Raw genomic sequence first — 26,256 nt, forward strand, 5'->3', positions numbered from 1 at the left:
TAAAAAGAGAGTTTCAGCAAGTCACGGGAAAGGAGCAGATGCACCATGCTGTTCTAAATGCAGTATTTCACAGAGGCATCACCAAACTGAATGATTCATGCCTCTGTCTTGTACATACAGAGTTTCAACATATGTCACTAAAGAAAAGCTCACGTGCCACATAGCACTAATCACAGTGTGTCACAGAGATGGCTCTGTACTGAATCATGGACACACCTGCTGTGTTTAGCATTGTATGTTGGATGTGTACCTTTGCAGCATGTGCTTAAAGTGTTTTAAAAATAGCTTTGATACATGATTGATTCTGGAAAGTGAAGTCTCTGTGAGAAACTGCTCAGCAGTAGGTGGGGCATGTCACCAAGTGACAGATGTTGACACTGGAATAACAGCCCAAAGTATGTGATTTATACCTTAGAGTGACATCTCTGTGGAAAGTGTGTTTTGCACTGTATGGTGCAAATACTCCTTTCTTTAGTGACCTAAGTGGAAACTTTTTATAACAGAGCTGGGTGCCTGAATGATTCCGTGTATAATGTCTGCATGCTGCATTATTTTAGATTTTTATTTATTTATTTATTCATGATATGAGAGACAGAGAGACACAGAGAGAGGCAGAGACAAAGGCAGAGGGAGAAGCAGGCTCCCTCTGGGGAGTCTGATATAGGACTCGATCCCAGGACCCCAGGATCACGCCCTAAGCCAAAGGCAGATACTCAACCATTGAACCACCCAGCTGCCCCTCCAGTGGTGCATTCTGTTGAGCCCTGTGTAGATTGATTTGCTCGATCTAGTGACATGTGTTGAAACTCTTCATATAACTATGGTAGGTGGTGACTGATTCCGTACATAGATGTCTGTGGAAAACAATGTGTGTGACCTAGTGTGTGTACTCACATCTTTATTGCCATTTATCGAAACTCTGTATCAGAGCTCTATGTGTGACTTGATTCAGTACAGAGAAGACTATGACACAGTTCTCTGCCATACATGCCCTCTTTATTGGGTGCCATCTGTAGAAACTCTGCCTTGCCAGAATGAGGTGCATGTTTTCTTTGTCATGGTGACATCTCTTTGAACCATTGTGATTAAGAATTTATGCATCAGGGCTGCCTGGGTGGTTCAGTTGGTTGAGAGTCCAACTCTTGGTTTTGGCTGGGGTCATGATCTCAGCGTCATGAGACTGAGCCCACATGGGGCTCTACCCTGAGCACAGAATCTGCCTGAGATTCTTTCCCCCTCTCTCCCCCTCCCTCTCCTTCCTCCTCTGGTCCTCCCTCTGCTTGCACTCTCTTGCTCTCTCTCTCAAATAAAGAAACAAACAAAATATTTTTTAAAAAAGAATTTCTGCATCATTTACTCCTCTTTAGTGACATTAGCATGTAGTTGTGCATGCACTCCATTTTTTGTAATAAATTCCGATGCCCTGTGTTTGAAGGACTATGTGCATAAATGATTAAAATATAGTGATATCCACGGTGTTTAACATGGTGTGATTCATGTATTTTGTCACTTGTGATACATGTTGGCCCTCAGTGTTTGAAAGAGCTTTGTGAGAGATTGACTTAGGGTCGTGATATCTCTGTGAGGTTCTGGTTAGCCCTGGGTGGTGCGGGTGCTCCTTCCTCTCTTACCAATGTGTGTGGAAACTATACTCATGGGAGCTAGGTGCATGGTCGACTCAGAACAGTGATGTCACGCAAAACGTTTAGCATATGTACTCTTTTGCTTCAGGCCATGTGTTGAAACCTGTGTTCAACAAGCTACCTTTGTAATAAATTCAGCCTAATGATGTCTCTTACAAACCCTGTTTGATACTGTATCATGCAGGTCCAACTTTCTTTAGTGATGTATGTTGACACACTGTTTACCTATTCCCATGATTGTTTCAGGAGAGGTAGATGTGTAAAACACTGTATTTTGCAGAGAGTGGTGGGTTACTCTGTTTTTAGTAACATCTAACTAAATACTCTTACTTAGTATGTAGTATGAGACTACATAAGCAATAAAACTCTGCACCTAGGGCAGCCTGGGTGGCTCAGTGGTTTAGCGCCTGCCTTCAGCCCAGGACTCCCCTGGAGTCCCGGGATCGAGTCCCACATCGGGCTCCCTGCATGGAGCCTGCTTCTCTCTCTCTCTCTCTCTCTCTCTCTTTGTGTCTCTCATAAATAAATAAAATCTTTAAAAAAAAACAACTCTGCATCTAACAGAACAGGGTGCATGATTGAATCAGTACAGTTTTGGTAAAGCACTGTATTTAGCACTGTGTGCTGCCTCTGCTTATTCTCTTGTTTTTGGTTCTTTTTTAAAAATTGAAATATAGGGGCCCCTAGGTGGCTCAGTGGTTGAGCGTCTGCCTTCAGCTCACGTTGTCTTCCCAGGGTCTTGGGATCGAGTTCCGCATCGGGCTCCCTGCGGGGACCCTGCTTCTCCCTCTGCCTGCATCTCTGTCTCTCTCTATGTGTCTCTCATGAATGAATAAATAAAGTCTTTTTAAAAATTGAGATATAGGGGTGCCTGGGTGGCTCAGTCGGTTAAGCACCTGCCTCCAATTCGTTCAGGTCATGATCCGGAGTCTCAGGATCAAGCCCCACATCAGGCTCCCTGCTCAGCAAGAAGTTTACTTCTCCCTCTGCCCCCCTACCCCCCGCCCCATGCTCTCTCTTTTGCTCTCTCTCTCTCTCTCTCTCTCAAATAAATAAAATCTTTTTTAAAAAAATAAAAATTGAGATATAATTAACATGTGACATTATACCTGAAACATAATGATTCTATATTTATATATATTGTGAAATTACCACCACAATGAATCTAGTTAACATCCAATACCTCACAGTTACGATGTTTTTCTTGTGATGAGAACTTTTAAGATCTATTCTCTTAGCAACTTCCAAATATACAGCACAGTACATTAACTATAGTTACCATGCTGCACATGACATCTCCAAGGCTTATTTGTTTTTAATAGGGAACTGTACAGATGACCACCTTCCCCCATTTTGTCCATTTCCTACCACCCATTTCCTACCATGGCAATTATCAATCTGTTCTCTGTGTCTACAGGCTCAGGTTTTGTTTTTTTGTTGTGTGTGTTTGTATGTGTATTTTAGGATTCCGCATATAAGTGAGATCACACAGTATTTGGCTTTCTCTGATCTACACCACTTAGAATAATGCCCTCAATTTTATAAACTTTTACAGTGCAATCATGTTATTTTTCAGAGAAACCAATGGTTAACTTCTCAAGCTTCTTGCTGCCTGCTTTAGCAGTATTTGATGGGAGAATATTTTATATATATATTTGTAATATATGAAAAAGAAACCAGATTGCAAATCCTTTTTTTTTTTTTTTTTTAAGCTTAAACCAAGTACCAAGTTTCTGGGCCAAATTTTGTAGGATAAGTTAAACTTAAATTGCATTCTATTAACCAATATGAGTATATTTCTGTAAGCATAGTTATGTTGAAATAAAGTTTTAAAAAGCAAAAGAATAATAATGCCCTCAAGGTCCATCTATGTTGTTGGAAATGGCAAGATTTCCTTTGTTATTGCTTAATAATACTCCAGTGTGTGTGTGTGTGTGTGTGTGTGTGTGTGTGTGTGTGTGACATTTTCTTTATCCATTCATCCATCAGTGGACACTTAGGTTGTTTCCATATCTTGGCTATTATAAATAATGTCTCAATGAACATGAGTACACAGATATCTTTTTGAGTTAGTGGTTTGTTTCCTTCAAATAAATATCCAGAAGTAGAATTGCTGGATCATATGGTATTTTCTATTTTTAATTTTTTGAGGAGCCTCCATACTGTTTTCCATAGCAGCTGCACCAATCAACATTCCTACCAACAGTGTACAAGGTTTCCCTTTTCTCTACATCTTCATCAACACTTATATCTTGTCTTTTTGATTCTAGCCATTCTAACAGGTATGAAGTGGTATCTCATTGGGGTTTGATTTGCATTTCCCTGATGATTAGTGATGTTGAGCACGTTTTCATGTACCTATTGGCCATCTGTATATCTTCTTTGGGAAAATGTCTATTCTGATCCTTTGCCCATTTTTTAAAAATTGATTTGATTTTTTTTTTCTGTTGAGTTGTACAAATTCCTTACATATATTGGATTTTAACCCCTTATCAGATAAGAGTGGTTTGCAAATACTTTCTCCTATTTGTCAGGTTGCTTCTTCATTTCACTGATGATTTCCTTTGCTGTGTAGAACTGTGCTCATTCTTTATTGAAAAATGTTGAAATTCTGTGTTATTAGAACTGGGAATGTGATTGGTTCAGTACAGTGATATACTTATGTCACACTGTGTGTAGGATTATATGGTGCATGTGTTCCTTTCTTTGATAACATATAATAAAACTCTGCTTTTACACATCAAGTACATGTTTTCCACCGTACAGCAGCATCTTTGTGAATAACTTTATGCTTAAGACTGTGGGGCTTGAAGTCCTTTCTTTATAAACAGTTGTTGTGTGTTGTATTAACATAGCTCTGTGTTATTATTTACTTAACATATGATATCTCTGAGTTTAGCCTTTTGTGGTATGTGGGCTTCTTTCTTTAGGGCGACATAATGAAACTCTGTGTTAAAAGAGCTCAGTGCATATATTAGCACTGATACTGATATAGAATCAATATGGAATCACCATATTGAGTCCATATGGTGCCGACACTATGTGGTGCATATAATTTTATCTTTAGTGACATAAGTTGAAACACTGTGTTTAGTCTACCTTGATACATGATTGATTCAGTATGGTGCTCTGTGACACATAGTGTTTAGTACTGAGTGGTTGCAAAGAATTCTTTCTTTAGTGTCATATATTGAAACTCACATTTCACAGCTCTCCATGGATGATCTGTGTCTGTATGAAACACTGTTTAGGAATAGGTGACGCAAGTACTACTTTTTAATGACCTATGTTAAAGGTGCATTTTTTAAAAAAGATTTTATTTATTCATGACAGACACACAGAGAGAAGGCAGAGACATAGGCAGAGGGAAAAGCAGGCTCCTGCAAGGAGTCCAATACAGGACCCGGGATCACTCCCTGAGCCAAAGGTAAACTCTCAACTGCTAAGCCACCCAGGAATCCCTGAAGGTGCATTTTTTTTTTAAGATTTCATTTATTTATTCATGAGAGAGAGAGAGAGAGAGGAGAGGGAGAATCAGGCTCCATGCAGGGAGCCCGATGTGGGACCTGATCCCGGGACCCCAGGACCATGTCCTGGGCCAAAGGCAGGCGCCAAACCACCGATCCACCCAGGGATCCCCTGAAGGTGCATTTTAAAAAAAGATTTTATTTATTTATTTATTTCAGAGAGCAAGTGAGAACATGACCGGGGGAGGGGTAGAAGGAGAAGCAAACTCCCTGCCAAGCAGGGAGCCCAATGTGGGGATTGATGTGGGGGTCTATGCAGGGCTCGATCTCAGGTCTCTGGAATCATGACCTGAGTTGAAGGCAGATGCTTAACTGACTGAGCCACCCAGGTACCCCTTGAAGCAGCAATTTAACTGAGGTTGCTTGAGTCCGTATAGAAATGTGTGTTTGTAATACTCTTTAGCATTTTGTGGTCCACATACCCTGATTTTAGTGACAAATGTTTTATTTTTTTAAACCATTTTATTTATTTATTTGAGAAAGAAAGAACATGAGCCAGGGGTGGGTGGGGGGGAGGAGCAGAGGAAGAAGCAGACTCCCCACTGAGCAGGGAGCCAAACGCAGGGCTTTATCCCAGGACCCTGAGATTATGACTTGAGCCGAAGGCAGACACTTCACCAACTGAACCACCCCACCCCCAACCCCGGGTGCCCCATCACATATTTTTAAACTCTGATTTAACTCTACCAAGAGCATGATTGAGTCAGTAGAGTGAGGTCTCTTTGAAAGAGTGTGTATAGTACTGTAATGTGCAAGCACCCCTTTCTTTAGTGACATATGTTGAAATTCTGTGTGAAACAAAGGCATTGCTGAACATAATCTATCATGCACCTACAACTAATAAACCTCATTTCAACATGTCACTAAAGAAACAGATACACCATTGATTGCTAACCACAGTGCTTCAGACATCGCTCAATCATGCACACAGAGCTTTGAAACCAGAGGTCAGAAATATGTCATAAAAGAAAGAAATGCATGTGCCACATATTGCCAAACATGATTTTTCACAGACATCACATTACTGGATCAACCATGAAATTAGTCCTGTAAAACCCAGAGTTTAGAAATAGGTTACCAAATAAAAAATATGTGCATGACACAAGTGCTAGACAAAAATCATCCAGAGGTCTCACGACACTAAATCAATCACCCCCACCTATTTTGTTTAAATGAAGTTTGTCAATGAAGAAATGCATGCATATACCACAAGGGCTAGACAATACTTCATAGACAAATCATTATGGTGAATCAGTCATGCACCTAACTCTGTTAATCACAAATTCTTAATGCATGTCACAAAACAGGAGTGTGTTACACATACAAACCTAAACACAGAGGTTGTCAGAGATGTCACTAAACTGAATCACACATACACCTACTTCTGGTAACACAGAGGCTCAATATATGACACAAAAGAAATGAGTACATTCTTTACACAGTGCTAACAAAGTTTTCACAGAGAGGTCTCTACATTAAATCAGTTGTTCACCTAGCTCTGTTAGATATTCCAATATACATCAATAAAGAAACTAGTACATGCATAACACAGCACTAGGCACAGTGTTAAAAAGTGATATCATTATATTCATTTGGTCACACACTTAACGTGTTATTCAATTAATTACATAAGTAGGCCTGTTAAACACAAGGTTTCAACAGGTGTCAAAAAGAAAAAATTGGTGCATCACACAGTGCTAAACACAGACATCCTAATACTCATCAAACCATACATCTCTAGGTCTGCTAAACTTAGATTTTAAACATATGTCACTATAGACAAGATAACATACAACACACAAGGCTAAACGTTTTCACATGAGGCATAGTATGCTCCATAAAACATAATGTTTCAACATATGTCACTAAAGAAAGTATACATGCATGATACAGTGCTAAGTAAAGTGTTTCAAAAAGATGTCACTGCACAGAAAAAGAGCACTCGCTTCTTGTCGAATGCAGCTTCAACATACATCACTAAAAATGGTGTACACACAGCATACACTGCCAAAGAAAAGTTTTCACAAAGTCATCACTACTGAGTCAATCATGCCCCTGGTTTCTGTAAAGTGTTTCAACATATGTCACAAACAACAGTCTTACACCACACGACGCTGAGCAGTGTTCACAGTGACTTCCCCATAGGTGACTTCCCTTCAGCTTGCTCTTCTATATGGTCCCAACTGCACGTCACAAGGCAGGGAATAAATACATCACACAGTGATAACAAACACAGTGTTAAGGCTTGTGTTGGATGCAGAGATTAGAGGAAATATCTGTCAAATCACTAGCTGACAATTAACTGAGCTAAAGGAAAGAGATTTCATTGACCACATGTGACAAAAAAATACAATGTTTACAAAAATAATTTGAAAAGTTATTAAACAAAACAATCAACTATAACATGTAACAACAGCAAGAACAAATCCTGAGGATGGGGAAAATCTGATTTCCAGAGTTACCTACTGTAATAGTCAAATGTCTAATGATCAGCAAAAAATTACAAAGATCTAAGAAAGTATGATGGTTTTATAGGAAAAAATAAATTATTATTGAAGAAACACAGATATTGGACCTAACTATAAAAAGCCTTCAAATAAATTGTCTTAAATATGCTCAAAGAGCTAAAAGAAACCATTGAAAAAGAATAAAAGGAAACCAGGAAAGTAATGTCTCAAGAAGTAGAAAATATCAATAAAGAGGTAGAAATTATTAAAGGCGCTAAACCGCTGAGCCACCCAGGGATCCCCTTGAATTTATTTTAGAGTAAGAAAGTGGTCTGGTTTCATTCTTTTACTTGTAGCTGTCCAGTTTCCCCAACACTATTTATTGAAGAGACATTCCTTTTCCCATTGGATATTTTGTCCTGCTTTCTCAAAGATTACCTTACAAGTCAGCAATTAAACAACTGGGTATCTACTTAAAGAATACAAAAATATTAATTCAAAGAGATACATGCACTCAGATGTTTATAGCAGCATTATTTACAATAGCCAAATTATGGAAACATCCCAAGTATCCACCTACTGATGAATGGATGAAGAAGATGTATATATATGTAATGTAATATTACTCAGTCATAAAAAAGAATGAAATCTTGCCATTTATAATGATGTGGATGGAGTTAGTATTATGTTCAGCAAAATAGAGAAAAAGACAAATACTATATGATTTCACTCATACATGTAATTTAAGAAACAAATGAGCAGAGGGGAGAAGGAGAGAGGCAAATCAAGAAACAGGCTCTTAACTATGGACAATCAACTGGTGGTTACCAGAGGGGAGGTGGGTGGTGGGAAGGGATAAATAGGTGATGAGGATTAAGGAGGGCATTTGTGGTGATGATTTGGGGTGATGTATGGAAGTGTTGAATCACCATATCGTACATATGAAACTAATATTACACTGTATGTTAACTAACTGGAATTTAAATAAAATTTTTTATTTATTTTTTTATTTTTTTATTTTTTTAATTTTTTTAAAATTTATTTATGATAGTCACAGAGAGAGAGAGAGAGGCAGAGACACAGGCAGAGGGAGAAGCAGGCTCCATGCACCGGGAGCCCGATGTGGGATTCGATCCCGGGTCTCCAGGATCGCGCCCTGGGCCAAAGGCAGGCGCCAAACCGCTGCGCCACCCAGGGATCCCTAAAATTTTTTCTTTAAAAAAAGATTCACACACACACACAAGATTCACATAGAAATTTTGGAGCTAAATAGTACAATAACTGAAATTAAAAATTCACCAGAGTGAATTCAACTCCAGTTTGAGTATAAAAGAACCAGCAGACTTGAAGACCGGTCACTTGAAATTATCCACTCTGATGAAGAGAAAAGAAAAACAATGAGGAAAATTAGCAGAACCAGGAAAGAAAATGACAGTTTAAGAGCCTCCAGGGGCTGATCCCTCTATAGACATACCAACCCAACCTACCAACAAACAACAAGTGGGCAGAAGTAGTCAAAACCAACTTTGCTGGACTGTGGAAAATAGTCAAAGGCCTAGCACAACAAAACAATGGCTTAAATAGGAGAAGTTTCCTGAAATATGGTAAGACAGTTTTATGGTATTTTACCTTCCTAATCTCCTCTTACTATATGGATACCAATCATATTGGGTTAGCTGCCTCTGCCTCCACACCTCATTTAGTCTTATCCTTTAAAGACTCTATCTCCAATTACAGTCATATTCTGAGGCACTAGGGGCTAAGAATGTATTTATTTATTTGTTTATTTATTTATTATTTTTAAATTTAAATTCAATTTGCTAACATATAACATCATTAACTTCAGGTGTAATTTTCAATAATTTATCAGTTGTGTATAACATCCAGTGCTCATCACATCATGTGTCTAAGAATTTAATATATGTATTTTAGGGGCCTGAAATTCAGTCCACAAAAATCTTCTAAATAAATTGTGCTTGTCTTCTAAATAAATTTTGACATGTCTGAAGAGGCTTGCCTTTATATCCCTAACTTAGAACTCTCTAAAGGTATGCAAGTGATTATACAGAAGGGTATCCCTCAAAAACATTGAAATACAAGTGAACAAATTGCTGCTGCCTACAGCACAGGATAATACTTAATACCAGAAGGGTGGGAGGAAAAGATGGGCAGTCAGATATTTGGGGTAATGATGGCTTTGAGTGACTCAGGAAAGATCTGAGAAAACCATATCACTTCTAGTTGATCTTTAGGCTTACCGTTAAGAAGTAAAGACTAAGTCAGAATTGTAGACAGCCTGGCTAAGCTTTGAAAGAGTGCCTCAACACAGAGCCAATCTGTTAAACACAGGGAAAGTGTTTTCTTTCTCCTCATTTCTCTCCATATGTTTAAGGAAATCCCTGTCAACCAACTAACTGACCACAAAGCTAAAGGAATAGACATGTCAAAAACTGCATATAACAAGGATGCCTGGGTGGCTCAGTGGCTGGGCGCCCACCTTGGGCTCAGGGTGTGATCCCAGGATCCTGGGATTGAGTCCTACATCGGGCTCCCCACAGGAAGCCTGCTTCTCTTTCTGCCTCAGAGACACAAGCAGAAGGAGAAGCAGGCTCCATGCCAGGAGCCCAACGCAGGACTCGACCCCGGGACTCCAGGATCACGCCCTGGGCCAAAGGCAGGCACCAAATCACTGAGCCACCCAGGGATTCCCCAAGAAATTTTTTTTTAACAGAAATTGTCTTTGAGGAAGCACAAACATTGGACTTACTAGACAAAGATTTTAGATTGTCTTAAATATGTTCAAAGGGCTAAATGAAATCAAGGACAAAAAATATAAAAGAAATAATAAATAGAGAATATCAATAAATGAATAAACATTTTAAAAAGGACTAGAAATTTTGGACATGAAAGTACAATAATTTAAATCTAAAAATTCAATACAGGGGCAGCTGGTTGGGTCAGCTGGTTAAGTATCTGACTCTTGATCCCATCTCAGATCTTGATTTCAATGTCATGACTTCAAGTCCTGCACTGGGCTTCATGAGGGGTGTGGAGCCTACTTTAAAAAAGATTTACTGGGACACCTGGGTCCCAGGTCATGATTTCAGGGTCCTGGAATTGAGCCCTGAGTCAGGTTCCCTGCTCAGTGGGGAGCCTGCTTCTCCCTCTCCCCACTGCTTGTGCTCTCTCTTGCTATCTCTCTCTCTCTCTCAAATAACTAAATAAATAGATAAAATATTTTTTAAAAATTTAGTATAGTATTTCAATATCAAGTTTAATATTTCAATTATCAATTATTGATATAATTTCAATATCAAGTTTCTCCTTTCAGGCAGGAGAAAGAATCAGTGAACTTGATAGTTCAATTGAAATTATCCAGTTTGAGGTGCAGAAAGAAAAAGAATGAAGAGAAATGAACAGAGCCCTAAGAGACTCGCAAGCACCAATGTACAAACAATGGGATTCCCAGAAGAAGAAAGGGAGAAAGGAGCAGAGAAAATATGTGAAGAAACAGTGGCCAAACTCACAAATTTAGTAAACCCCATAAATCTACACATCTTAGAATCTTAACAAATTCTGAGAAGGATAAACTCAAAGAAATCCACACTAAGATATATTATAATCAAACTGTCAAAAGCCAAAGCCAAAGAGTAAATCTGTAGAGCAGCAAGAGAAAGTGACTCATCCATCACGTGAGAAAGATCCTCAATAATATTGACGTTTAATTTCTCATCAGAGACCACAGAAACCAAAGGGCAGTGGAAAGACATTTAAAGTGCTGAAAGTAAAATGTGTCAACCAAGAATTCCACATCTGGTAAAAAATATCCTTCAAAAAGGAGAAATTAAGGCATTCTCAGATAAACAGAACGTGAAGGAGTTTGTCACTAGTAGACATGCCCCACAAGAAATGCTATGAGTCCTTCAGTCTGAAGAAAAAAAAGGAAATTAGACTAACTCAAAGTCATTTGAAGAAAAAAATAACACTGGGGAAGGTTAAAAAAAAGGGGTAAAATAAAAAGCAATGATTGTATTTTGGTTTATCTTTTTTTTTCCTGGATGATTTAAGAGACAGATGTATAAAACAACAGTTAGAAATTTATATTAATGTGATATACTGCATGTTGGCAAATTTAATTTAATTTTTTTTTTTTTTTTAAGAAATCTATGTTGGGACGCCTGGGTGGCTCAGCGGTTGAGCATCTGCCTTTGGCCCAGGGCATGATCTCGGGATCTGGGATCGAGTCCCACATAAGGCTCTCCACGGGGAGCTTGCTTCTCCCTCTGCCTGTGTCACTGCCTCTCTCTCTTCTCTCTCTCTCTCTCTCTCTCTGTGTGTGTGTGTCTCTCATGAATAAATAAATAAAATCTTTAAAAAAATAAATCTATGTTAATGGACAGAGGAGTCCAAGATCCAGTGGCTGCTTTGTTGAATAAAACCAAAAAATTATAGGGGAATTGACACCAATTTTTCTCAAATTCTTTGAATAACATAGGGTATTAGGAAACACATCCTCATTTTATGATAATCTGATACAAAGGCATCATAAGAAAATAAAACTGCAAGCAAATATCCCTTATGAATATAGATGCAAAAAGTACTCACCAAAAAAACTAGCAAACCAAATCCAGCAGCACATTAATAGAACTATATATTGTGACCAGTGATATTTATCCCAGAAATGCAAGGGTGGTTCACATATGAAAATTAATCCATGTAATACACCATATTAATAGAATGAAGGTTTTAAAAATATGGTCATTTCAATTGATGCAAAAACACATTTGATAAACTCCAACACACTTTCATGATAAAAACATGCCACAAACTATAATAGAAAGGAATACCCTCAACCTGATACAGGCATTAATGAAAAACCCAGAACTAACATAATCAAGCTGAAAGAAAGAAAGCTTTTCCTCTAAGATCAGGAACAAGACAAGTATACTTATTTTTGCCACTCCTTTCAATGTTCTATTGGGAGGTTCTAGACAGAGCAATCAGGTAAGTTCAATAAATTATAACTATCCATATAGGAAAGTAATAGGTAAAATTATTGCTACTTGCAGATAACATGAACTTATTTATAGAAAAACTTAGTGAATTCACAGAAAGACTATTAAATCTAATAAATATAACAAAGATGTATAATACAAGTACAAGGTCAACAAAGAAAAGTCAGTTGTATTTCTATACGCTAACAAGAAATAATCCTCAAAAGAAATTAGTTAAGAAAACAACTGCACTTGCAATAATATTAGAAAGAATGAAATATATAGGAATAAATTTTTAAAAAGGAATAAATTTAACCAGGGAGGTGCAAAACTCATACACTAAAAAGTATTAAATGTTTCTGAAAGAAATTAAAGAAGACCTAATAAATGGAGTGGAATCATGGAGTGGAACACTTAATGTTAAGATGACCTTACTCCCTAATAGGATGTTGATCCAATGCAATTTCTTTCAAAATTTCATTGGTCTTCTTTGCAAAAATGGAAAGGCAGACTGTAAAATTCATATGGATCCCTGTGTATTTTCCAGGATCATAGGGTTTGGGTTGTCCCCACTGTAGGGAACAGTCATTTGATGAACTCGGGCCAGGACACACTGGCTAGTGTATGGGTGACAGTCACAGATAACCCACCAGTTGAAGGGGTATGAGAGCAAGAGGTGTGTGGTTTGGTTCCATAAGAAAGCAGCATAAAGCATTTCTCAGAACAAAAAGGAGAAAAGGTATGTGAAGAGTGAAGTAACAGACATGATAGTGTGAGGAACTCTGTGAACCCACTTTCTAGTGAAGCTAGTGAAAATTGTAAAAGCACAGCCATTTGAAGTCTTTAGAAATGGTCTAGGGATATAGAGATAATGAAAAAAAAATGGTTCAAGAAAATCTGCTAGAGTTCAGTAAGAATGCTAAGTGTTAGTGGTGTTTGAATCAGGACTCCCTCACTTCCTATGCTGTCCCAGCTCAGTAAAATGGAAAACCCACTCTAGATTGGGTCAGCCAACAACACAGGGCTCCTTCTAACCCCAGCTTCCAATCAGAAGGCTATGTTTCCAAAAGGCAAGACCCAGACTTTCTCCTCTTATCCCCAGCTACCTGCTTTGAAACTGCATTCTATGCAAGTGTGGCCAAGAGATGGGGGCTCGTTTCTTCCTTCCGCCCCACTGATGGGACAGAAGCTCTACCTTGGGCTCAGTGCCACCAAGAATATCAGGTCCTGATTATCATTATCTGAGTTTGTAAGGTGGTGCTTCCACATTTGGAGAGGCAAGCCAAGAAGACCCAAGTCTACTCCCTACCCTAACCCTCATCCTGCCCCTGGCCTTTCACTGAATGCTCAGTGCATCCTGTGGGGATGTCACTTAGACATATGTGAGTTATTGCCTTCACTCTAAGCTCCAGACCCGGGCTCAGAGATTTTTGCCTACGGGGAGAATCAGGCCATAAAGCAGAAAAATTCTAAGCTCTTCCCAGAATAATTGACTTCACTGCAATAGAATGTGAAGTGCAAGGCTGAGGGGGCTCCCAGCAGTGGATGAAGTGGTGAAAGGCAATTGGAAGGAGATGGGTAAAATCACTGGATATATAAGCTAAACTGTAAGCTGGAAGGTTTGTCCAAGAGAACCAAGGAATGAGAGAGCTGGGAGGAGTCCACCTGGGGTCAGACAGATCTCCAACACTGACTTCCACAAATATGCATTGAAGGAGTGGGAATTTGATGGGTTTGGTCTGTGGAGCAATTTATGACCTCAGGTTATTATTGAAACAATAGAAGAATCAGCACTCAATTAGTGCACTTTAACAGCTGGATGTAGTTAGGAAAAGAGACAAAGAGAGCCCTGCCCAAACCAGTGTCATTCCAAGGTGTCTGGGAGCAAGAATGTCCAAGACTGTGCCCCTTGAGAAGCAACATCACAAGCTTAACACTGCAGGGATGGAAATAGAGTCTACAAAAATGATCCAGCCAGCCACTAAACGAAAAAACAAGCAAATAACAATAACATGCCCAGCAAAAGGACCAGCACCCAGAGTTGCTACAATATATTATCCAAAATGTTCAGGGTAAAAAAAAATATGAGACATGCAAAGAAACTGGAAAGTGTGACCCATATACCAGGAGAATAAAAAAAGCAGGCACAGAAACTGCCAGTGGATAAGACCAGATGTTGGTTTTAACAGATAAAGCCTTCAAGTAAGTCATTATACATATGTTCAAGAAGTAAAGGAAGGCACAATAACAGTACTTTATCAAATAGAGAACATAAACAAAGAGATAGAAATTGTTTTTAAAAAAGGGATCAAACGGATACCCTAGCATTTAAAGGACGATAACTGAAATTAAAAATTCACTAGGGTTGCTCAACAGTATATTTGAACTGGCAGATTTGTGAACTTGAATGTAGGTCCATAGAGATTGTGCATTCCAAAGAACAGAGAGGGGAAAAAAGAAAGAAGAGGGGTGCCTGGGTGGCTGAGTCAATTCAGTGCCAACTCTTGGTTTCAGCTGATCTCAGGGTCATGATCTCAGGGTTTTAGGATAGACCCTGCGCCAAGGCTCCACACTCAGCAGAGTCTGAGTTTCTCCCTCTCTCTCTGCCCTTCCCCTTCCACTACCACCCCTAATAAAATAAATAAATCTTAAAGAAGAAGGAGGAGGAAGAAGAGAAGAGAAAGAAGAAAAATAAACAGACCCTCAGAAAACTGTGGGACACTGTTAAGTACATCAGCATACACATAATGGGAATACCAGAAGAGAGGAGAAAGAGAAAGAGGATTTTTAAAAACTTGTTTGAGAAATAATGGCTAAAACTCCCCAAATTTCTTGGGAGAGGGGAGGGAACCACATTCAGTAGACTCAACAAACTCAAAGTAGGATAAATGAAAAGAGGTCTGCAAACAGACATATTATTGTAAAAATGTTGAAAGCAAAAGACAGAGAAAATCTTGAAAGCAGCAAGAGAAAAAAGACACATCACATATAGGAGAACCTCAAGAAGATTAGCAGCTAACTTCTTCCGGGGAAACAATACTAGAAAGCAGTGGGATAACATTCAAAGTGTGTAAGAAAACAACTGTCAACCATGAACCCTATATATATAAAAGCTTCTTACAAAAGTGAGACTGAAATAAGACATTACTATATAAACAAAAACTAAGAATTTGTTATTAGCAGACTAAACTTACAAGAAATTCTAAAGGAAATTCTTTAGGTTGAAAGCAAGTGATCCCAAATAGTAAATTCAGATCCACATGAAAAAGCAAAGAGCAAAAGTAAAGGTGATTATGTAGTTATATTAGTATAAACGCACATTTTTCTCCTTTCACGTCTTAGCTTATTTAGAGAGCAACTGTATAAAGCAGTTGTATATATGTATATAATATACTCTTGGGCATATAACATATAAAAATGTGATATGTTTGCCATCAGTTATTGGCAAAATGCGTCAAAAGTTCAGAAACATCAGAAGTAAAACCATGAATCACCGGAGTAGTAATGAGCAAATGTTTATTGTGCACACACCAAAAGACAGTTTGTAAGCCAGGTGCACACAGACCAAAAGATGGAATGAGGCTCAGGTGATAAAGCAGCTTATATAGTGAGAAAGGAGTGCTTTGTTCTTCCAATGAATGATTGGTTATAAAATTAGAATTTTTAAAAAAAGATTTTATTTATTTGTTCGTGGGAGACACAGAGAGAGGCAGAGACACAGGCAGAGGGAGAAGCAGGCTCCCTGCAGGGAGACCGATGTGGGACTCGATCCCAGGACTCTGGGATCATGACCTCAGCCAAACATAGACGCTCAACCATTGAGCCAACCTAGGTGCCCTTAAAATTAGAATTTTCTTAAATGATAGGGAATTGGTCAGTGTGGTTACCTCATATCAATCTTGGGAAACTGTTGACGTTTTGCTTATGATTTCCAGAGGCATTAGCAAGAAGTGACCCTGGTCAAGTTAGTCTTGCATAATAAGCTAAATTAAGCTTTGTTTGTATGACTGAAGTGGTTTTGTCTGCTCAGGGGATTTTCAAGGCTGGTCACCATTTGTTTTTGATTCTAACAGATGTGAGTGGCAAAAGGAAATGACTACAGATGGTAACTTGAATTTACAAGAACAAATGAAGATAAGCAGAAAAGATAAATAGAAGTTCATTATGACAAAAGTGATAAATATATTTTTGCTCTCCTTTCTTCTCTCAGCTTCTTTAAAAGGCATGGAGTTCAGTTGGATTATTTGGGTTTCGTGCGTTGAGTTTTATAAGTTCTTTCTATGTTTTGCACACTAACCCTTTAGTGGATATGTCATTTGCAAATATCTTCTCCCGTCCTATAGGTTACTTTTTAATGTTATTGATGGTTTCCAAGTTTTGTTTTGTTTTGTTTTTGCTTTTGTTTTCCTTGACTCAGGAAACATATCTAGAAAAAAGTTGTGGCAGCTGATGTCAAAGAGATTACTGCCTGTTTTCTCTTCTAGGATTTTTATGGTTTCGGGTCTCACACTTAGGCATTTAATCCATTTTGACTTTATTTTTGTGAATGTTATAAGAAAGTGGCCTAGTTTCATTCTTTTGCATGTTGCTGTCTAGTTTTTCTAATACCATTTGTTGAAGGGACTGTCTTTTTCCTACTGGATAATCCTTTTACCCTTTGTCAAAGATTCATTAAACATTTAATTGTGGGCTTATTTATGGGTCATCTCTTCTGCTCTATTCATCTATGTGTCTATTTTTGTGCCAACACCATACTGTTTTAATCACTACAGCTTTGTAATATAGCTTGAAGTCCAGAATTGTGATGCCTCCAGCCTTTCTTTTCTTTTCGAGATTGCTTTGGCTATTCGGGGTCTTTTGTGGTTCCATACATGTTTTAGAATTGTTTTTTTCTAGGTTTTTTTTTTTAAGATTTTATTTATTTATTCATGAGAGACACAGAGAGAGAGAGAGGCAGGCAGAGGGAGAAGCAGACTCCATGCAGGGAGCCCAACGTGGGACTCAATCCTGGGACTCCAGGATCATGCCCTGGGCCAAAGGCAGGTGCTAAACCGCTGAGCCACCCAGGGATCCCCTGTTCTAGTTTTGTGAAAAATGCTGTCGGTATTTTGACAGGGATTGCATTAAATGTGTAGATTGCTTTGGAAAGTATCAACATTTTAACAATATTTGTTCTTCCAATCCATGAGCATGGAATGTCTTCCCTTTTCTTTGGGTCACATGCAATTTCTTTTATCAGTGTTTTATAATTTTCAGAGTACAGGCATTTCACCTCTGGTTAGTTTTATTCTTAGATATCCTATTATTTTGGATGCAATTGTAAATGAGATTGTTTTCTTAATTTCTTTTTCTGCTGCTTCATTATTGGTGTATAATGTAGAAATGCAATGGATTTCTGTACCTTGATTTTTGTGTGTGTGTCTGCAACTTTACTGAATTCATTTATCAGTTTTAGCAGTTTATTTTAGCAGTCTTACTTCTTCCTTATTAATTTGGGTGCCTTTACTTTTTAAAAAAATTTTATTTCAATTCCAATTAGTTAACATACAGTGTAATATTAGTTTCAGGTGTACAATTTAGTGATTCAATACTTACATACAACACCTGGTGCTTGTCACAACAAGTTCCTCCTTAATCCCCATCACCCGTTTAACCCATCGCCCCCCCACTGGGCTCCCCTCTGGTAACCATCAGTTTATTCTCTATAGTTAAGAGTCTGTTTCTTGGTTTGCCTCTTTTTTTCCCACTATGATCATTTGTTTTGTTTCTTAAATTCCACATATATGAGTGAAATCATATGATACTTGTCTTTCTCTGACCGATTTACTTCACTCAGCATAATACCCTCTAGCTTAATCCATGCCATTGCAAATGGCAAGATTTCATTTTTTATGGTCGAGTAATATTCCATTGTGTACACATACATACCACATCTCTTTTTTTTTTAAGATTTTATTTATTTATTCATGACAGACAAAGAGAGAGAAAGCAGAGACACAGGCAGAGGGAGAAGCAGGCTCCCTGCAAGGAGCCTGATGTGGGACTCAATCTGGATCCGGGGATCACGCCTTGAGAGGAAGACAGACGCTTAACTGCTGAGCCACCCAGGAGTCCCACATCTTCTTTATCCATTCATCAGTCAATGAATGTATGGGTCCTTTCCATAATTTGGCTATTATTACTAATGCTGCTAATAAACATGAGGGTGCATGTATCTTTCAAGTTGTATTTTTGTATCCTTTGGGTAAATACACAGGAGTAGGATTGTTGGATCATAGGGTAGTTATACTTTTAACTTTCTGAAGAACCTCCATACTGTTTTCCACAGTGGCCACACAGTTTGCATTCCCATCAACAGTGTAAGAGGATTCCTTTTTCTGTTTGGTTCTTTTTTATAGTTCCCATCTCTTTGTTGATACCTTCATTTTGTTTATGCATCATTTCTCTGATTTTGTTTAGTTGCTGGAGTTCACTTGTAGGTCACTGTGTTTCTTTAACACAACTATTTTGAAGTATTTGGTAGTTCATAGATCTTCATTTCTTTTGGTTTGGCCTCTCAAGATTTATTTTGTTCCTTTGAGACATGTTTCCCTGTTTGTTCTATGACTTGTGATTATTTGCTGAATTTTATGCATTTGAAAAAACCTGCCACCTCTTCCAGTCTTTATGGATTGACTTCATACAGGGGAAGACCTTCACCAATTAGCCTGACTAGAGATTCTGGGGGCCTCTGAAACCTTTTTTGGGGATGCAACGTTTTTGGTCTTGTACATGTAATTTCCCAATTGGAGAGGTTTGCTGGTTTCTTTTTCAGGAGCTCATAATCTCTTGTTTCCTCTGGGGTCTGTCTGTAGTGTCGCAGTTTCTTTGGTGCTATAGCAGCAAGCCACCTCAGCTCTCCTCTGTTCTCTGTTCTCTGCTCTCTCCAGTCCCCAGGCACCCAAATTATGCCAACTCACTGTTGGCTCCCCAAATCAACTGAGGCAGATGCCAATCGGTCAAGCAGACTATCCCTGCAGTCAGAACACCAGACTCGTCTCATGTTCTACTCTCATCTTCCTTCCAAAGGAGAAATTACTCAATTGTGTGCCTTCTCTTGATTACACTGAGTTGCCCTAGCCTCTGACTGCAGCACTACAGGCCCTCTGGCATTCCAAAAAGATATTCCCACTCTTCCTTTCTTTGGGTAGCCCCCAGTCATCCAAACTATGTTGTTAGCCCTCTAAGTCAGGAGAAACAGAAACCAGTCTCTTGGGTGGCTCTCTGAAAGCTGAAATGATGGATGCACATTCCATGCTTCTCTACTTTCCTCACCACTCCACCCCAGCAGGAAGCTGTGCCAGTGTAGGGGAGTGGTGATCATGGATTAAGTAAATGGCTTTTCTAAGCTTTTGGATGCACTTTGCTTTACATTTGCCTGGGGTACTTTAACTTCTTTACCAGTTTCTGGAGTTCCCCCAAAGGTATTTTGGTCCATACCATGTTGTTAACTGGTATCTCTGTTGGGGAATGAGGACTGGGACTTCCTATTCCATCTGGCATCACCCCGACTCCTCCATTATTTACCTTAAGAGATCACATGAGGTTCCCAACTGTATAAAACTGAATATGCTAAACATAAACCTACTGAATAGGGTGCCCAGGTAGCTTGGTCGGTTGAGCATCTGCCTTCGGCTCAGGTCATGATCCCATGGGCCTGGGATCGAGACCCATGTAGGGCTCCCTGCTGAGAAGAGGGTCTACTTCTCCCTCTCCCTCTGCTGGTCCCCCTGCTTGTGCTCCTCTCTGTCAAATAAATAACATCTTCTTTTAAATCATTAAAAAAAGGGATGCCTGGGTGGCTTAGTGGTTGGGTGCCTGCCTTTGGCTCAGGTCGTGACTGGGATCGAGTCCCACATCAGGCTCCCTGTGAGAAGCCTGCTTCTCCCTCTGCCCATGTCTCTGCCTCTCTTTCTCTCTCTCATAAATAAATAAATCTTTTAAAAAATAAATCATTAAATAAAGAAAAACCACACACATACTGAATAAAAGCAGACCAAAGATTATACCTCCCTTAATGAGTGAGGAAACTAAAGATAAGGAAGGCTATGGGATATGCCCAAAGTCAAAATCTTAGTCTGCACACAATGGCAATCAGTGAGCCAGCACTTTGGCAAGCAAAAGATAGGTCTGTATTGGGTTGAACAGTGTCATCCAAAAAGTTATGGCGACCAGGAATCTCAGATGTGACCTTATTTGGAAATAATAGGATCTTTGCAAATGTAATCAAGTTAAGGATCTTAACATGAGATTATCCTAGATTTATTTGTTTTTTTAAAAGGATTTTATTTATTCACGAGAGACATAGAGAGAGAGACAGAGACATAGGCAGAGGGAGGAGAAGCAGGCTCCATGCAGACAGCCTGATATAGAACTCAATCCTGGAACTCTGGGATCATGCCCTGAGCTGAAGGTAGATGCTCAACCACTGAGCCACCCAGGCATCCCAAGATTATCCTAGATTTAAAGTGGGCCATAAATCCACTGGCTGATGTCCTCATAAAAGAAAGGAGAGAGATATTTGAGACAGACACACAGGGAGAATGTCTTGTGAAGATAGAGGCAGAGATTGGAGACATATGTCCACAAGCCAAAGAATAGCAAGGATTGCCAGCAACCACCAGAAGCTAGAAGAGACGTAGGTATAGAAGAGATGTTTCCTCAGAGCTTCCAGAAGGAACCAACCTTGTCACCACCTTGATTTTGGACTTCTGGCTTCCAGAACTGTGAGAGAATCCATTTCTGTCATTGTAAGCCTGTCAGTTTCTGGTTCTTTGTTATAGTAGCCCAGAGAAACTAATATCGGGTGTAGCTTCCCTCTCATAGCCATTACTTCTACCCCCAATCCCACTATAGGCCATGAGAAGGGAGTATGGGCAGGCACTCTTTTTTTTGGGGGGGGGGCAGGCACTCTTATACATTGATTGGGGAGCAGACTTGTAAAGATACAAATAAATAAATGGAAATGTGTAGAAAGAGTGAACGTTTCCTTCCCAGAGTTATATAACTAGAGGTATTTGTTAGAATTTTTATTTATATGGTTTTGATAATGTACCATTCATTTGATATACTTTTTCTAAAAATATGCAAAAATAGAGTTGAGAAGATTAGATGACATGCATAGTTCTTCAACTTGTTTTTTTTTTTTTTAGATTTTATTTATTCATTTGACAGAGAGAGCCCACAAGCAAGGGGAGTGGCAGGCAGAGGGAGAGAGAGAAGCAGGCTCCCCACTGACCAGGGAACCCGATGTGGGGCTCAATCCCAGGACCCTGGGATCATGACCTGAGCCGAAGGCCAATGCTTAACTGACTGAGCCACCCAGGCACTCTCTCAACTTTTTTTTTTAAGGTATATTAAGCTTCAGAGATATTTTCATATAACTAAATATGTATCTATGCCATTTTTATTTTTTTTTAAGATTTTATTTATTTATTCATGATAGACACACAGAGAGAGGCACAGACACAGGCAGAGGGAGAAGCAGGCTCCACGCAGGGAGCCTGATGTGGGACCCGATCCTGGAACCCCTGGATCACGCCCTGAGCCAAAGACAGACGCTCAACCACTAGCCACCCAGGCATCCCTATTTTTTAATTTTTAAAAAAGATTTTATTTATTTATTCATGAGAGATACAGAGAGGGAGGCAGAGACATAGGCAGAGGGAGTAGCAGGGAAGCCTGATGTGGGACTTGATCCCAGGAACCTCAGGATCATGACCTGAACCAAAGGCAGATGCTCGACCACTGAGCCACCCAGGTGCCCCCTATGTCATTATTTTTAATTTCCACATAATATAAAGCCACATAATATAAGGAATGGCATTAATTTATTTAAATGTTTCCAGTTGATGGGCATATAGAGTATTTCTTTTATTATTATAGCTATTGCTGCTAAAACCAATAAACAAACTAATGAGACCATATAATATTGTAATTCTTTTGGGGAATATAAAAAATAGTGAAAGGGAATAAAGGGGAAAGGAGAGAAAATGAGTGGGAAATATTGGAGTGGGTGACAAAACATGAGAGACTCCTAACTCTGGGAAACGAACAAGGGGTGGTAGAAAGGGAGGTGGGCAGGGGGTTGAGGTGAGGGAGTGATGGGCACTGAGGGGGGCACTTGATGGGATGAGAACTGGGTAATATGCTATATGTTGGCAAATTGAACTCCAATAAAAAATAATAAATAAAACAAATAATAAAACCAATAAACATGAATAATCTCTACATGCCTATTTGTAGATATGTATTAATTTTTCTCCAGACAAAAATTTAGGTGCCAGAAGATGTACCTAAACATATAATAAATGTATTGGTTCTAGAAACAAACATTTTTTCATTTGATATCAACAGATTTCCCTGAAAAAATGTCTTTTTTAGTTTATGTTTAAACTTTTATGTGTTGTGACACTCGGTGGCTCAGTGGTTGAGCATCTGCCTTCAGCTCAGGGCATGATCCTGGGGTCCTGGGATCAAGTCCCACATTGGGCTCCCCACAGGGAGTCTGCCTCTCCCTCTGCCTATGTCTCTGCCTCTCTCTTTCTGTTTCTCTCATGAATAAATAAATAAAATATTTTAAAAATAATAAAATAAAGTTTTATGTGTCAATTGACTAGGCCACAGTGTGTCCAGATATTTGGCTAAACATTATTCTGAGCCTTTCTATGCAGGTGTTTCTGGATGAGACAAAATTTGAATTGGTAGACTGAGGAAAGCAGATTGCCCTCCCCAATATGAGTAGGCCTCATCCAATCTGTTGAAGGCCTGAATAGAACAAAAAGATGGAAATTTTGCTCTATTTATCTGCCTGTTTCTGAGCTGAGACCTTGGTTTTTCCTACATTCAGACTCAGACTTGGACTGGAGTAACTGGTTCTCAGGCCTTTGAACCTGGACTATGACTACACGTCAGCCCTCCAGGGTCTCCAGCCTTCTGACTAAGATCTTGGGACTTGTCAGTCTCCATAACCATGTAAACCAATCCCTTCATTTGAATGTAGGAATTCTGAAACTGGAAGCACCTTCCTGTAGAGTTAGAACTTGTGATACAGCCTCAAGTTTCTGTCCTCTAAAGGGCTTTCTTTGACTAACCCTGCCCCTGCACTACAGATTTAGAATTATAAGGTAGCTGACCAAATAGCACCAGCCTGAGACAAATCCAGTCCCCTAACCCATGAAACACCTCTCAATGGAAACTGTTTGAAAATCACAACATGGAGGGAAACATTTTACATTATGTCTTCCTTACAGGTGGCCCAGTCGAAAGAAGATGCTAAACAGATGTTGGTATCTTACAGTTCACAGTCCTTTTTTTATTTTTTATTTATTTATTTTTTTACAGTTCACAGTCCTAATGCAGGTGTGGTCCCATAAGGATGGAGGGAGGCCTGGTAGAGGCTAGTTTTGACTCATCTACCCTGGGTTGTGGGCCCAGCACATTCCCACAGCAGCACTCTGCTGTAGGTGCAGACTTTTGTCATTCATCTTCAAATTCTTTGATCTGTTCTCACTCTTTCACCTGCTTCCCCCTGGGAAATCCTCAGTCTTATCCCACACACCCATGGCAGTGTCTTGGTCAAGTGATTTCACTTGCCTTGTCACCATTAAAATAAGGAAGATGGATAAACAAGAATGAGCCCCACAAAAGGCACCCCACATTAGCCTTACAATAGCTCTGAGTCAGACACTTGCTGTCCTTATCTTTAGAGATGGTGAGAGTGAGGGAGTTTAAATAAGACACAGTCTAGACCCACATGAGGGCTAGTGCCAGGTGGGGACTCAAAATCAAATAGCCCAGCTCCAAAACAACTTGATTATTCTAGAGATGGGTCAGCTACATAGAGCCACATTTGAGGAGAGAAAACTGTAAACTTACCACTTTCATATCTTACCCACATCACAGAGATTCCTTCATGGAAACCCCTTTGGGGACTTACAGAGTGTTCAGGTTTTCCAGATACAACACATGTTGCAGTTCTTATTAATTCTTTAATTATTTACCCTGTTAGGATGCTGTTCACTATCACAGTAGCAGCTAATGCAGTAATTTTGAAGAATAAACTCCACAAGACTCCACACCACTCAGCAAATAAGAGTCAGCCTCTGAAGTCTATCTTCTCGTTTCTTGAATTCTCAGATTTTCTTCCTAACGTTTTTCTTGTGAGTTCACCTGTGCCCTCATGGGCAATAGACCATGATAAATTCAACAATAATGTAAAAATAGACTGGGGGACATCTTCTGAGCTGCGAGACGGGGCAGAGAGTTTATGCAATGGAAGAGGGAGGACTCTGGAGAGTCTCGGAAGACTTCCATTGATGGAGTCATGTGGGGAGAGGACCACAAGACATCACAGACATCCCATTGTGACACATGGGGAGGCTTAGCTGTGATTGGTCAGATGAGCACAGGGCTGGGATAAAAGGCCAGGGCTCTGCACAGACCCTGGACTGAGAGTCAGTGTGGAAGTATCTCTGTTTCTGCTGGGCCCTTCCTTCCCACAGCCTTAGCACCCACCCAGGGCCCAGTCTCCTGAGTTTTAAGTATAGATTCAGGTCTCTCCTTTACCATCCACATCTACTTTCTCTATCCTGAAGCCGCCGGGGGTGGGGGGGTGGGGGAGCAGGAAGACAAGCCGAGCCCCATTAGGCTAGAGAGAGAAATACCAAAATCTGGAATCTCGTAGAGCCCTAACAAAGGGAAGCCCATTGCCAAAATTATCAACGTCATGAGCTCAATGAGCTTAATCAATATTATGGGGATTCCAGGGATTTAAAATGTAAAACCTTGGAAGAAAACTCAGAGTCCTAATTAGCACATCATCAGAAGCTCTGCATCTGCAGAAGAGAAAGTCATGCTGGGTACTACATTCATGTAGAGTATTTTCTCTACCCAAGTGATGAATGAACCTGACCCCACGATAATGGCTTATTTGTGAGACATTCAGCCCAAAGCCTTTCCCCTCCTGTGATATTAATCATTACCCAACCAGGTACACTTAGGAGCAGTGCATCCTTCCAATGGCCATATCCATCCTTCCTGTGTTCCATGGGACTCTGATCAGGTAAGGCCCCGAATCCACAAAGATCACTATTGCTGATTGTCTTGCACTGTGCATAAGTTGTTCTGCTCTAGAACTTCATATTTGTGGAATCATCTAGTATATGCTATGTTGGGCAAGGCTTCCTTCTCTCAACATAATGCTGTTGCCTGTATCAGGAGCATGTCCTTTTTATTGCTAAGCAGTGTTCCCTTTTATGGATGCCCACAGATACTTTCTATTCTCCTATTGCTGGAAACCCGGGATGTTTTCAGTTAAAGAATAGTATGAATAAAGCTGCATTGAAATTCTGGTACATGTCTTTTGGTGAAGTTATCATAGCTTTTGGAGACCAAATATTGTTCATCATTTATGGAGAGTCTAAGGACCAGTGGAAGACCTTGCGTGGGGTCACATAAGAAGGCTTGGCACATCCAGGAAAGCTGTCTTCCCCTCCCAGCTTTATCTTCTCCTTGTGCCCATAGAGGAGATTGGCTCCATTCTGGGGCTATTCATGGCCCTGATAATCTGTAAGTCAACAACTATAACCCAATTAATCAGTGATGG

Source organism: Canis aureus, chromosome 3, assembly GCF_053574225.1.
Source record: "Canis aureus isolate CA01 chromosome 3, VMU_Caureus_v.1.0, whole genome shotgun sequence".
In the NCBI taxonomy this organism is placed as follows: domain Eukaryota; kingdom Metazoa; phylum Chordata; class Mammalia; order Carnivora; family Canidae; genus Canis; species Canis aureus.